Source organism: Hoplias malabaricus, unplaced genomic scaffold, assembly GCF_029633855.1.
Source record: "Hoplias malabaricus isolate fHopMal1 unplaced genomic scaffold, fHopMal1.hap1 scaffold_143, whole genome shotgun sequence".
NCBI lineage: Eukaryota > Metazoa > Chordata > Actinopteri > Characiformes > Erythrinidae > Hoplias > Hoplias malabaricus.
In genome coordinates, this window is record NW_027101026.1 from 55004 (window position 1) to 64399 (window position 9396).

Below are 9396 nucleotides of genomic sequence, written 5' to 3' on the forward strand. Positions count from 1 at the left end.
AGCTTACAGCACCTAGTATTCCCAGGCAGTCTCCCATCCAAGTACTAACTAGGCCCAACTCTTCTTCGCTTCCGAGATCAGACGAGATCGGGCTTTCAAGGAGTGGTATGGCCGTAAGCGATCACTGCTGGCTGTAGAAGACTATTTCTATATACTCTTCTAAGAGTAATACTTGTTTTAGAGCTGCCTGTAAACGGTAGACCACCTGACACCTCAAATGAAAATGATTGGCTTTCCAGTTCGTTTTTTTTTGTTGTTGTTTTTTTTTTCTTAAGTTTTCTTCTTCTCTTGTGTTTAAATGACTGTGGTTACTGCCTTTATAATAGAAGCTTAAGCTAAAAAGCTTACAGCACCTAGTATTCCCAGGCAGTCTCCCATCCAAGTACTAACTAGGCCCAACTCTTCTTCGCTTCCGAGATCAGACGAGATCGGGCTTTCAAGGAGTGGTATGGCCGTAAGCGATCACTGCTGGCTGTAGAAGACTATTTCTATATACTCTTCTAAGAGTAATACTTGTTTTAGAGCTGCCTGTAAACGGTAGACCACCTGACACCTCAAATGAAAATGATTGGCTTTCCAGTTCGTTTTTTTTTCTTAAGTTTTCTTCTTCTCTTGTGTTTAAATGACTGTGGTTACTGCCTTTATAATAGAAGCTTAAGCTAAAAAGCTTACAGCACCTAGTATTCCCAGGCAGTCTCCCATCCAAGTACTAACTAGGCCCAACTCTTCTTCGCTTCCGAGATCAGACGAGATCGGGCTTTCAAGGAGTGGTATGGCCGTAAGCGATCACTGCTGGCTGTAGAAGACTATTTCTATATACTCTTCTAAGAGTAATACTTGTTTTAGAGCTGCCTGTAAACGGTAGACCACCTGACACCTCAAATGAAAATGATTGGCTTTCCAGTTCGTTTTTTTTTGTTGTTGTTTTTTTTTTCTTAAGTTTTCTTCTTCTCTTGTGTTTAAATGACTGTGGTTACTGCCTTTATAATAGAAGCTTAAGCTAAAAAGCTTACAGCACCTAGTATTCCCAGGCAGTCTCCCATCCAAGTACTAACTAGGCCCAACTCTTCTTCGCTTCCGAGATCAGACGAGATCGGGCTTTCAAGGAGTGGTATGGCCGTAAGCGATCACTGCCGGCTGTAGGAGACTATTTCTATATACTCTTCTAAGAGTAATACTTGTTTTAGAGCTGCCTGTAAACGGTAGACCACCTGACACCTCAAATGAAAATGATTGGCTTTCCAGTTCGTTTTTTTTTCTTAAGTTTTCTTCTTCTCTTGTGTTTAAATGACTGTGGTTACTGCCTTTATAATAGAAGCTTAAGCTAAAAAGCTTACAGCACCTAGTATTCCCAGGCAGTCTCCCATCCAAGTACTAACTAGGCCCAACTCTTCTTCGCTTCCGAGATCAGACGAGATCGGGCTTTCAAGGAGTGGTATGGCCGTAAGCGATCACTGCTGGCTGTAGAAGACTATTTCTATATACTCTTCTAAGAGTAATACTTGTTTTAGAGCTGCCTGTAAACGGTAGACCACCTGACACCTCAAATGAAAATGATTGGCTTTCCAGTTCGTTTTTTTTTCTTAAGTTTTCTTCTTCTCTTGTGTTTAAATGACTGTGGTTACTGCCTTTATAATAGAAGCTTAAGCTAAAAAGCTTACAGCACCTAGTATTCCCAGGCAGTCTCCCATCCAAGTACTAACTAGGCCCAACTCTTCTTCGCTTCCGAGATCAGACGAGATCGGGCTTTCAAGGAGTGGTATGGCCGTAAGCGATCACTGCTGGCTGTAGAAGACTATTTCTATATACTCTTCTAAGAGTAATACTTGTTTTAGAGCTGCCTGTAAACGGTAGACCACCTGACACCTCAAATGAAAATGATTGGCTTTCCAGTTCGTTTTTTTTTTGTTGTTGTTTTTTTTTTCTTAAGTTTTCTTCTTCTCTTGTGTTTAAATGACTGTGGTTACTGCCTTTATAATAGAAGCTTAAGCTAAAAAGCTTACAGCACCTAGTATTCCCAGGCAGTCTCCCATCCAAGTACTAACTAGGCCCAACTCTTCTTCGCTTCCGAGATCAGACGAGATCGGGCTTTCAAGGAGTGGTATGGCCGTAAGCGATCACTGCTGGCTGTAGAAGACTATTTCTATATACTCTTCTAAGAGTAATACTTGTTTTAGAGCTGCCTGTAAACGGTAGACCACCTGACACCTCAAATGAAAATGATTGGCTTTCCAGTTCGTTTTTTTTTCTTAAGTTTTCTTCTTCTCTTGTGTTTAAATGACTGTGGTTACTGCCTTTATAATAGAAGCTTAAGCTAAAAAGCTTACAGCACCTAGTATTCCCAGGCAGTCTCCCATCCAAGTACTAACTAGGCCCAACTCTTCTTCGCTTCCGAGATCAGACGAGATCGGGCTTTCAAGGAGTGGTATGGCCGTAAGCGATCACTGCTGGCTGTAGAAGACTATTTCTATATACTCTTCTAAGAGTAATACTTGTTTTAGAGCTGCCTGTAAACGGTAGACCACCTGACACCTCAAATGAAAATGATTGGCTTTCCAGTTCGTTTTTTTTTTGTTGTTGTTTTTTTTTTCTTAAGTTTTCTTCTTCTCTTGTGTTTAAATGACTGTGGTTACTGCCTTTATAATAGAAGCTTAAGCTAAAAAGCTTACAGCACCTAGTATTCCCAGGCAGTCTCCCATCCAAGTACTAACTAGGCCCAACTCTTCTTCGCTTCCGAGATCAGACGAGATCGGGCTTTCAAGGAGTGGTATGGCCGTAAGCGATCACTGCTGGCTGTAGAAGACTATTTCTATATACTCTTCTAAGAGTAATACTTGTTTTAGAGCTGCCTGTAAACGGTAGACCACCTGACACCTCAAATGAAAATGATTGGCTTTCCAGTTCGTTTTTTTTTCTTAAGTTTTCTTCTTCTCTTGTGTTTAAATGACTGTGGTTACTGCCTTTATAATAGAAGCTTAAGCTAAAAAGCTTACAGCACCTAGTATTCCCAGGCAGTCTCCCATTCAAGTACTAACTAGGCCCAACTCTTCTTCGCTTCCGAGATCAGACGAGATCGGGCTTTCAAGGAGTGGTATGGCCGTAAGCGATCACTGCTGCCTGTAGAAGACTATTTCTATATACTGTTCTAAGAGTAATACTTGTTTTAGAGCTGCCTGTAAACGGTAGACCACCTGACACCTCAAATGAAAATGATTGGCTTTCCAGTTCGTTTTTTTTTCTTAAGTTTTCTTCTTCTCTTGTGTTTAAATGACTGTGGTTACTGCCTTTATAATAGAAGCTTAAGCTAAAAAGCTTACAGCACCTAGTATTCCCAGGCAGTCTCCCATCCAAGTACTAACTAGGCCCAACTCTTCTTCGCTTCCGAGATCAGACGAGATCGGGCTTTCAAGGAGTGGTATGGCCGTAAGCGATCACTGCTGGCTGTAGAAGACTATTTCTATATACTCTTCTAAGAGTAATACTTGTTTTAGAGCTGCCTGTAAACGGTAGACCACCTGACACCTCAAATGAAAATGATTGGCTTTCCAGTTCGTTTTTTTTTGTTGTTGTTTTTTTTTTCTTAAGTTTTCTTCTTCTCTTGTGTTTAAATAACTGTGGTTACTGCCTTTATAATAGAAGCTTAAGCTAAAAAGCTTACAGCACCTAGTATTCCCAGGCAGTCTCCCATCCAAGTACTAACTAGGCCCAACTCTTCTTCGCTTCCGAGATCAGACGAGATCGGGCTTTCAAGGAGTGGTATGGCCGTAAGCGATCACTGCTGGCTGTAGAAGACTATTTCTATATACTCTTCTAAGAGTAATACTTGTTTTAGAGCTGCCTGTAAACGGTAGACCACCTGACACCTCAAATGAAAATGATTGGCTTTCCAGTTCGTTTTTTTTTCTTAAGTTTTCTTCTTCTCTTGTGTTTAAATGACTGTGGTTACTGCCTTTATAATAGAAGCTTAAGCTAAAAAGCTTACAGCACCTAGTATTCCCAGGCAGTCTCCCATTCAAGTACTAACTAGGCCCAACTCTTCTTCGCTTCCGAGATCAGACGAGATCGGGCTTTCAAGGAGTGGTATGGCCGTAAGCGATCACTGCTGCCTGTAGAAGACTATTTCTATATACTGTTCTAAGAGTAATACTTGTTTTAGAGCTGCCTGTAAACGGTAGACCACCTGACACCTCAAATGAAAATGATTGGCTTTCCAGTTCGTTTTTTTTTCTTAAGTTTTCTTCTTCTCTTGTGTTTAAATGACTGTGGTTACTGCCTTTATAATAGAAGCTTAAGCTAAAAAGCTTACAGCACCTAGTATTCCCAGGCAGTCTCCCATCCAAGTACTAACTAGGCCCAACTCTTCTTCGCTTCCGAGATCAGACGAGATCGGGCTTTCAAGGAGTGGTATGGCCGTAAGCGATCACTGCTGGCTGTAGAAGACTATTTCTATATACTCTTCTAAGAGTAATACTTGTTTTAGAGCTGCCTGTAAACGGTAGACCACCTGACACCTCAAATGAAAATGATTGGCTTTCCAGTTCGTTTTTTTTGTTGTTGTTGTTTTTTTTTTCTTAAGTTTTCTTCTTCTCTTGTGTTTAAATGACTGTGGTTACTGCCTTTATAATAGAAGCTTAAGCTAAAAAGCTTATAGCACCTAGTATTCCCAGGCAGTCTCCCATCCAAGTACTAACTAGGCCCAACTCTTCTTCGCTTCCGAGATCAGACGAGATCAGGCTTTCAAGGAGTGGTATGGCCGTAAGCGATCACTGCTGGCTGTAGAAGACTATTTCTATATACTCTTCTAAGAGTAATACTTGTTTTAGAGCTGCCTGTAAACGGTAGACCACCTGACACCTCAAATGAAAATGATTGGCTTTCCAGTTCGTTTTTTTTTCTTAAGTTTTCTTCTTCTCTTGTGTTTAAATGACTGTGGTTACTGCCTTTATAATAGAAGCTTAAGCTAAAAAGCTTACAGCACCTAGTATTCCCAGGCAGTCTCCCATCCAAGTACTAACTAGGCCCAACTCTTCTTCGCTTCCGAGATCAGACGAGATCGGGCTTTCAAGGAGTGGTATGGCCGTAAGCGATCACTGCTGGCTGTAGAAGACTATTTCTATATACTCTTCTAAGAGTAATACTTGTTTTAGAGCTGCCTGTAAACGGTAGACCACCTGACACCTCAAATGAAAATGATTGGCTTTCCAGTTCGTTTTTTTTTTTGTTGTTTTTTTTTTCTTAAGTTTTCTTCTTCTCTTGTGTTTAAATGACTGTGGTTACTGCCTTTATAATAGAAGCTTAAGCTAAAAAGCTTACAGCACCTAGTATTCCCAGGCAGTCTCCCATCCAAGTACTAACTAGGCCCAACTCTTCTTCGCTTCCGAGATCAGACGAGATCGGGCTTTCAAGGAGTGGTATGGCCGTAAGCGATCACTGCTGGCTGTAGAAGACTATTTCTATATACTCTTCTAAGAGTAATACTTGTTTTAGAGCTGCCTGTAAACGGTAGACCACCTGACACCTCAAATGAAAATGATTGGCTTTCCAGTTCGTTTTTTTTTCTTAAGTTTTCTTCTTCTCTTGTGTTTAAATGACTGTGGTTACTGCCTTTATAATAGAAGCTTAAGCTAAAAAGCTTACAGCACCTAGTATTCCAAGGGAGTCTCCCATCCAAGTACTAACTAGGCCCAACTCTTCTTCGCTTCCGAGATCAGACGAGATCGGGCTTTCAAGGAGTGGTATGGCCGTAAGCGATCACTGCTGGCTGTAGAAGACTATTTCTATATACTCTTCTAAGAGTAATACTTGTTTTAGAGCTGCCTGTAAACGGTAGACCACCTGACACCTCAAATGAAAATGATAGGCTTTCCAGTTCGTTTTTTTTTTGTTGTTGTTTTTTTTTTCTTAAGTTTTCTTCTTCTCTTGTGTTTAAATGACTGTGGTTACTGCCTTTATAATAGAAGCTTAAGCTAAAAAGCTTACAGCACCTAGTATTCCCAGGCAGTCTCCCATCCAAGTACTAACTAGGCCCATTTCTTCTTCGCTTCCGAGATCAGACGAGATCGGGCTTTCAAGGAGTGGTATGGCCGTAAGCGATCACTGCTGGCTGTAGAAGACTATTTCTATATACTCTTCTAAGAGTAATACTTGTTTTAGAGCTGCCTGTAAACGGTAGACCACCTGACACCTCAAATGAAAATGATTGGCTTTCCAGTTCGTTTTTTTTTCTTAAGTTTTCTTCTTCTCTTGTGTTTAAATGACTGTGGTTACTGCCTTTATAATAGAAGCTTAAGCTAAAAAGCTTACAGCACCTAGTATTCCCAGGCAGTCTCCCATCCAAGTACTAACTAGGCCCAACTCTTCTTCGCTTCCGAGATCAGACGAGATCGGGCTTTCAAGGAGTGGTATGGCCGTAAGCGATCACTGCTGGCTGTAGAAGACTATTTCTATATACTCTTCTAAGAGTAATACTTGTTTTAGAGCTGCCTGTAAACGGTAGACCACCTGACACCTCAAATGAAAATGATTGGCTTTCCAGTTCGTTTTTTTTTCTTAAGTTTTCTTCTTCTCTTGTGTTTAAATGACTGTGGTTACTGCCTTTATAATAGAAGCTTAAGCTAAAAAGCTTACAGCACCTAGTATTCCCAGGCAGTCTCCCATCCAAGTACTAACTAGGCCCAACTCTTCTTCGCTTCCGAGATCAGACGAGATCGGGCTTTCAAGGAGTGGTATGGCCGTAAGCGATCACTGCTGGCTGTAGAAGACTATTTCTATATACTCTTCTAAGAGTAATACTTGTTTTAGAGCTGCCTGTAAACGGTAGACCACCTGACACCTCAAATGAAAATGATTGGCTTTCCAGTTCGTTTTTTTTTTGTTGTTGTTTTTTTTTTCTTAAGTTTTCTTCTTCTCTTGTGTTTAAATGACTGTGGTTACTGCCTTTATAATAGAAGCTTAAGCTAAAAAGCTTACAGCACCTAGTATTCCCAGGCAGTCTCCCATCCAAGTACTAACTAGGCCCATTTCTTCTTCGCTTCCGAGATCAGACGAGATCGGGCTTTCAAGGAGTGGTATGGCCGTAAGCGATCACTGCTGGCTGTAGAAGACTATTTCTATATACTCTTCTAAGAGTAATACTTGTTTTAGAGCTGCCTGTAAACGGTAGACCACCTGACACCTCAAATGAAAATGATTGGCTTTCCAGTTCGTTTTTTTTTCTTAAGTTTTCTTCTTCTCTTGTGTTTAAATGACTGTGGTTACTGCCTTTATAATAGAAGCTTAAGCTAAAAAGCTTACAGCACCTAGTATTCCCAGGCAGTCTCCCATCCAAGTACTAACTAGGCCCAACTCTTCTTCGCTTCCGAGATCAGATGAGATCGGGCTTTCAAGGAGTGGTATGGCCGTAAGCGATCACTGCTGGCTGTAGAAGACTATTTCTATATACTCTTCTAAGAGTAATACTTGTTTTAGAGCTGCCTGTAAACGGTAGACCACCTGACACCTCAAATGAAAATGATTGGCTTTCCAGTTCGTTTTTTTTTTTTTGTAGTTTTCTTCTTCTCTTGTGTTTAAATGACTGTGGTTACTGTCTTTATAATAGAAGCTTAAGCTAAAAAGCTTACAGCACCTAGTATTCCCAGGCAGTCTCCCATCCAAGTACTAACTAGGCCCAACTCTTCTTCGCTTCCGAGATCAGACAAGATCGGGCTTTCAAGGAGTGGTATGGCCGTAAGCGATCACTGCTGGCTGTAGAAGACTATTTCTATATACTCTTCTAAGAGTAATACTTGTTTTAGAGCTGCCTGTAAACGGTAGACCACCTGACACCTCAAATGAAAATGATTGGCTTTCCAGTTCGTTTTTTTTTCTTAAGTTTTCTTCTTCTCTTGTGTTTAAATGACTGTGGTTACTGCCTTTATAATAGAAGCTTAAGCTAAAAAGCTTACAGCACCTAGTATTCCCAGGCAGTCTCCCATCCAAGTACTAACTAGGCCCAACTCTTCTTCGCTTCCGAGATCAGACGAGATCGGGCTTTCAAGGAGTGGTATGGCCGTAAGCGATCACTGCTGGCTGTAGAAGACTATTTCTATATACTCTTCTAAGAGTAATACTTGTTTTAGAGCTGCCTGTAAACGGTAGACCACCTGACACCTCAAATGAAAATGATTGGCTTTCCAGTTCGTTTTTTTTTTTTTTGTAGTTTTCTTCTTCTCTTGTGTTTAAATGACTGTGGTTACTGTCTTTATAATAGAAGCTTAAGCTAAAAAGCTTACAGCACCTAGTATTCCCAGGCAGTCTCCCATCCAAGTACTAACTAGGCCCAACTCTTCTTCGCTTCCGAGATCAGACGGGATCGGGCTTTCAAGGAGTGGTATGGCCGTAAGCGATCACTGCTGGCTGTAGAAGACTATTTCTATATACTCTTCTAAGAGTAATACTTGTTTTAGAGCTGCCTGTAAACGGTAGACCACCTGACACCTCAAATGAAAATGATTGGCTTTCCAGTTCGTTTTTTTTTTTTTTTGTAGTTTTCTTCTTCTCTTGTGTTTAAATGACTGTGGTTACTGTCTTTATAATAGAAGCTTAAGCTAAAAAGCTTACAGCACCTAGTATTCCCAGGCAGTCTCCCATCCAAGTACTAACTAGGCCCAACTCTTCTTCGCTTCCGAGATCAGACGGGATCGGGCTTTCAAGGAGTGGTATGGCCGTAAGCGATCACTGCTGGCTGTAGAAGACTATTTCTATATACTCTTCTAAGAGTAATACTTGTTTTAGAGCTGCCTGTAAACGGTAGACCACCTGACACCTCAAATGAAAATGATTGGCTTTCCAGTTCGTTTTTTTTTTTTGTAGTTTTCTTCTTCTCTTGTGTTTAAATGACTGTGGTTACTGTCTTTATAATAGAAGCTTAAGCTAAAAAGCTTACAGCACCTAGTATTCCCAGGCAGTCTCCCATCCAAGTACTAACTAGGCCCAACTCTTCTTCGCTTCCGAGATCAGACGGGATCGGGCTTTCAAGGAGTGGTATGGCCGTAAGCGATCACTGCTGGCTGTAGAAGACTATTTCTATATACTCTTCTAAGAGTAATACTTGTTTTAGAGCTGCCTGTAAACGGTAGACCACCTGACACCTCAAATGAAAATGATTGGCTTTCCAGTTCGTTTTTTTTTTTTTTGTAGTTTTCTTCTTCTCTTGTGTTTAAATGACTGTGGTTACTGTCTTTATAATAGAAGCTTAAGCTAAAAAGCTTACAGCACCTAGTATTCCCAGGCAGTCTGCCATCCAAGTACTAACTAGGCCCAACTCTTCTTCGCTTCCGAGATCAGACGGGATCGGGCTTTCAAGGAGTGGTATGGCCGTAAGCGATCACTGCTGGCTGTAGAAGACTATTTCTATAT

The 9396-nt window shown here is 40.9% G+C and overlaps 24 non-coding genes and 5 pseudogenes across 24 annotated transcripts; all 29 read right to left on the bottom strand.

The window, feature by feature from the left end:
• LOC136684135 (5S ribosomal RNA) lies at positions 1–119 on the bottom strand. Its single transcript, XR_010799555.1, has one exon. It is a non-coding gene; the product is annotated as a 5S ribosomal RNA (ribosomal RNA).
• A 222-nt stretch (positions 120–341) lies between these two features.
• Positions 342–460, bottom strand: LOC136684136 (5S ribosomal RNA). The gene has a single exon (XR_010799556.1). It is a non-coding gene; the product is annotated as a 5S ribosomal RNA (ribosomal RNA).
• A 205-nt stretch (positions 461–665) lies between these two features.
• Positions 666–784, bottom strand: LOC136684138 (5S ribosomal RNA). The gene has a single exon (XR_010799557.1). It is a non-coding gene; the product is annotated as a 5S ribosomal RNA (ribosomal RNA).
• A 222-nt stretch (positions 785–1006) lies between these two features.
• Positions 1007–1125, bottom strand: LOC136684139 (5S ribosomal RNA). The gene has a single exon (XR_010799558.1). It is a non-coding gene; the product is annotated as a 5S ribosomal RNA (ribosomal RNA).
• A 205-nt stretch (positions 1126–1330) lies between these two features.
• LOC136684140 (5S ribosomal RNA) lies at positions 1331–1449 on the bottom strand. The gene has a single exon (XR_010799559.1). It is a non-coding gene; the product is annotated as a 5S ribosomal RNA (ribosomal RNA).
• A 205-nt stretch (positions 1450–1654) lies between these two features.
• On the bottom strand, positions 1655–1773 carry LOC136684141 (5S ribosomal RNA). Its single transcript, XR_010799560.1, has one exon. It is a non-coding gene; the product is annotated as a 5S ribosomal RNA (ribosomal RNA).
• A 223-nt stretch (positions 1774–1996) lies between these two features.
• LOC136684142 (5S ribosomal RNA) lies at positions 1997–2115 on the bottom strand. The gene has a single exon (XR_010799561.1). It is a non-coding gene; the product is annotated as a 5S ribosomal RNA (ribosomal RNA).
• A 205-nt stretch (positions 2116–2320) lies between these two features.
• Positions 2321–2439, bottom strand: LOC136684143 (5S ribosomal RNA). Its single transcript, XR_010799562.1, has one exon. It is a non-coding gene; the product is annotated as a 5S ribosomal RNA (ribosomal RNA).
• A 223-nt stretch (positions 2440–2662) lies between these two features.
• LOC136684144 (5S ribosomal RNA) lies at positions 2663–2781 on the bottom strand. The gene has a single exon (XR_010799563.1). It is a non-coding gene; the product is annotated as a 5S ribosomal RNA (ribosomal RNA).
• Positions 2782–2986: 205 nt separating this feature from the next.
• Positions 2987–3105, bottom strand: LOC136684176 (5S ribosomal RNA). Its single transcript, XR_010799595.1, has one exon. It is a non-coding gene; the product is annotated as a 5S ribosomal RNA (ribosomal RNA).
• A 205-nt stretch (positions 3106–3310) lies between these two features.
• LOC136684145 (5S ribosomal RNA) lies at positions 3311–3429 on the bottom strand. The gene has a single exon (XR_010799564.1). It is a non-coding gene; the product is annotated as a 5S ribosomal RNA (ribosomal RNA).
• A 222-nt stretch (positions 3430–3651) lies between these two features.
• On the bottom strand, positions 3652–3770 carry LOC136684147 (5S ribosomal RNA). Its single transcript, XR_010799566.1, has one exon. It is a non-coding gene; the product is annotated as a 5S ribosomal RNA (ribosomal RNA).
• A 205-nt stretch (positions 3771–3975) lies between these two features.
• LOC136684177 (5S ribosomal RNA) lies at positions 3976–4094 on the bottom strand. Its single transcript, XR_010799596.1, has one exon. It is a non-coding gene; the product is annotated as a 5S ribosomal RNA (ribosomal RNA).
• A 205-nt stretch (positions 4095–4299) lies between these two features.
• On the bottom strand, positions 4300–4418 carry LOC136684148 (5S ribosomal RNA). Its single transcript, XR_010799567.1, has one exon. It is a non-coding gene; the product is annotated as a 5S ribosomal RNA (ribosomal RNA).
• A 224-nt stretch (positions 4419–4642) lies between these two features.
• Positions 4643–4761, bottom strand: LOC136684263 (5S ribosomal RNA; annotated as a pseudogene).
• Positions 4762–4966: 205 nt separating this feature from the next.
• Positions 4967–5085, bottom strand: LOC136684149 (5S ribosomal RNA). The gene has a single exon (XR_010799568.1). It is a non-coding gene; the product is annotated as a 5S ribosomal RNA (ribosomal RNA).
• Positions 5086–5306: 221 nt separating this feature from the next.
• On the bottom strand, positions 5307–5425 carry LOC136684150 (5S ribosomal RNA). Its single transcript, XR_010799569.1, has one exon. It is a non-coding gene; the product is annotated as a 5S ribosomal RNA (ribosomal RNA).
• A 205-nt stretch (positions 5426–5630) lies between these two features.
• On the bottom strand, positions 5631–5749 carry LOC136684202 (5S ribosomal RNA; annotated as a pseudogene).
• Positions 5750–5972: 223 nt separating this feature from the next.
• Positions 5973–6091, bottom strand: LOC136684260 (5S ribosomal RNA; annotated as a pseudogene).
• Positions 6092–6296: 205 nt separating this feature from the next.
• LOC136684151 (5S ribosomal RNA) lies at positions 6297–6415 on the bottom strand. Its single transcript, XR_010799570.1, has one exon. It is a non-coding gene; the product is annotated as a 5S ribosomal RNA (ribosomal RNA).
• Positions 6416–6620: 205 nt separating this feature from the next.
• On the bottom strand, positions 6621–6739 carry LOC136684152 (5S ribosomal RNA). Its single transcript, XR_010799571.1, has one exon. It is a non-coding gene; the product is annotated as a 5S ribosomal RNA (ribosomal RNA).
• Positions 6740–6962: 223 nt separating this feature from the next.
• Positions 6963–7081, bottom strand: LOC136684261 (5S ribosomal RNA; annotated as a pseudogene).
• Positions 7082–7286: 205 nt separating this feature from the next.
• LOC136684027 (5S ribosomal RNA) lies at positions 7287–7405 on the bottom strand. Its single transcript, XR_010799450.1, has one exon. It is a non-coding gene; the product is annotated as a 5S ribosomal RNA (ribosomal RNA).
• A 207-nt stretch (positions 7406–7612) lies between these two features.
• On the bottom strand, positions 7613–7731 carry LOC136684209 (5S ribosomal RNA; annotated as a pseudogene).
• A 205-nt stretch (positions 7732–7936) lies between these two features.
• LOC136684153 (5S ribosomal RNA) lies at positions 7937–8055 on the bottom strand. The gene has a single exon (XR_010799572.1). It is a non-coding gene; the product is annotated as a 5S ribosomal RNA (ribosomal RNA).
• Positions 8056–8263: 208 nt separating this feature from the next.
• LOC136684083 (5S ribosomal RNA) lies at positions 8264–8382 on the bottom strand. The gene has a single exon (XR_010799504.1). It is a non-coding gene; the product is annotated as a 5S ribosomal RNA (ribosomal RNA).
• A 209-nt stretch (positions 8383–8591) lies between these two features.
• LOC136684197 (5S ribosomal RNA) lies at positions 8592–8710 on the bottom strand. Its single transcript, XR_010799615.1, has one exon. It is a non-coding gene; the product is annotated as a 5S ribosomal RNA (ribosomal RNA).
• A 206-nt stretch (positions 8711–8916) lies between these two features.
• Positions 8917–9035, bottom strand: LOC136684283 (5S ribosomal RNA). Its single transcript, XR_010799627.1, has one exon. It is a non-coding gene; the product is annotated as a 5S ribosomal RNA (ribosomal RNA).
• Positions 9036–9243: 208 nt separating this feature from the next.
• On the bottom strand, positions 9244–9362 carry LOC136684178 (5S ribosomal RNA). Its single transcript, XR_010799597.1, has one exon. It is a non-coding gene; the product is annotated as a 5S ribosomal RNA (ribosomal RNA).
• Between the last annotated feature and the right edge of the window lie 34 nt (positions 9363–9396).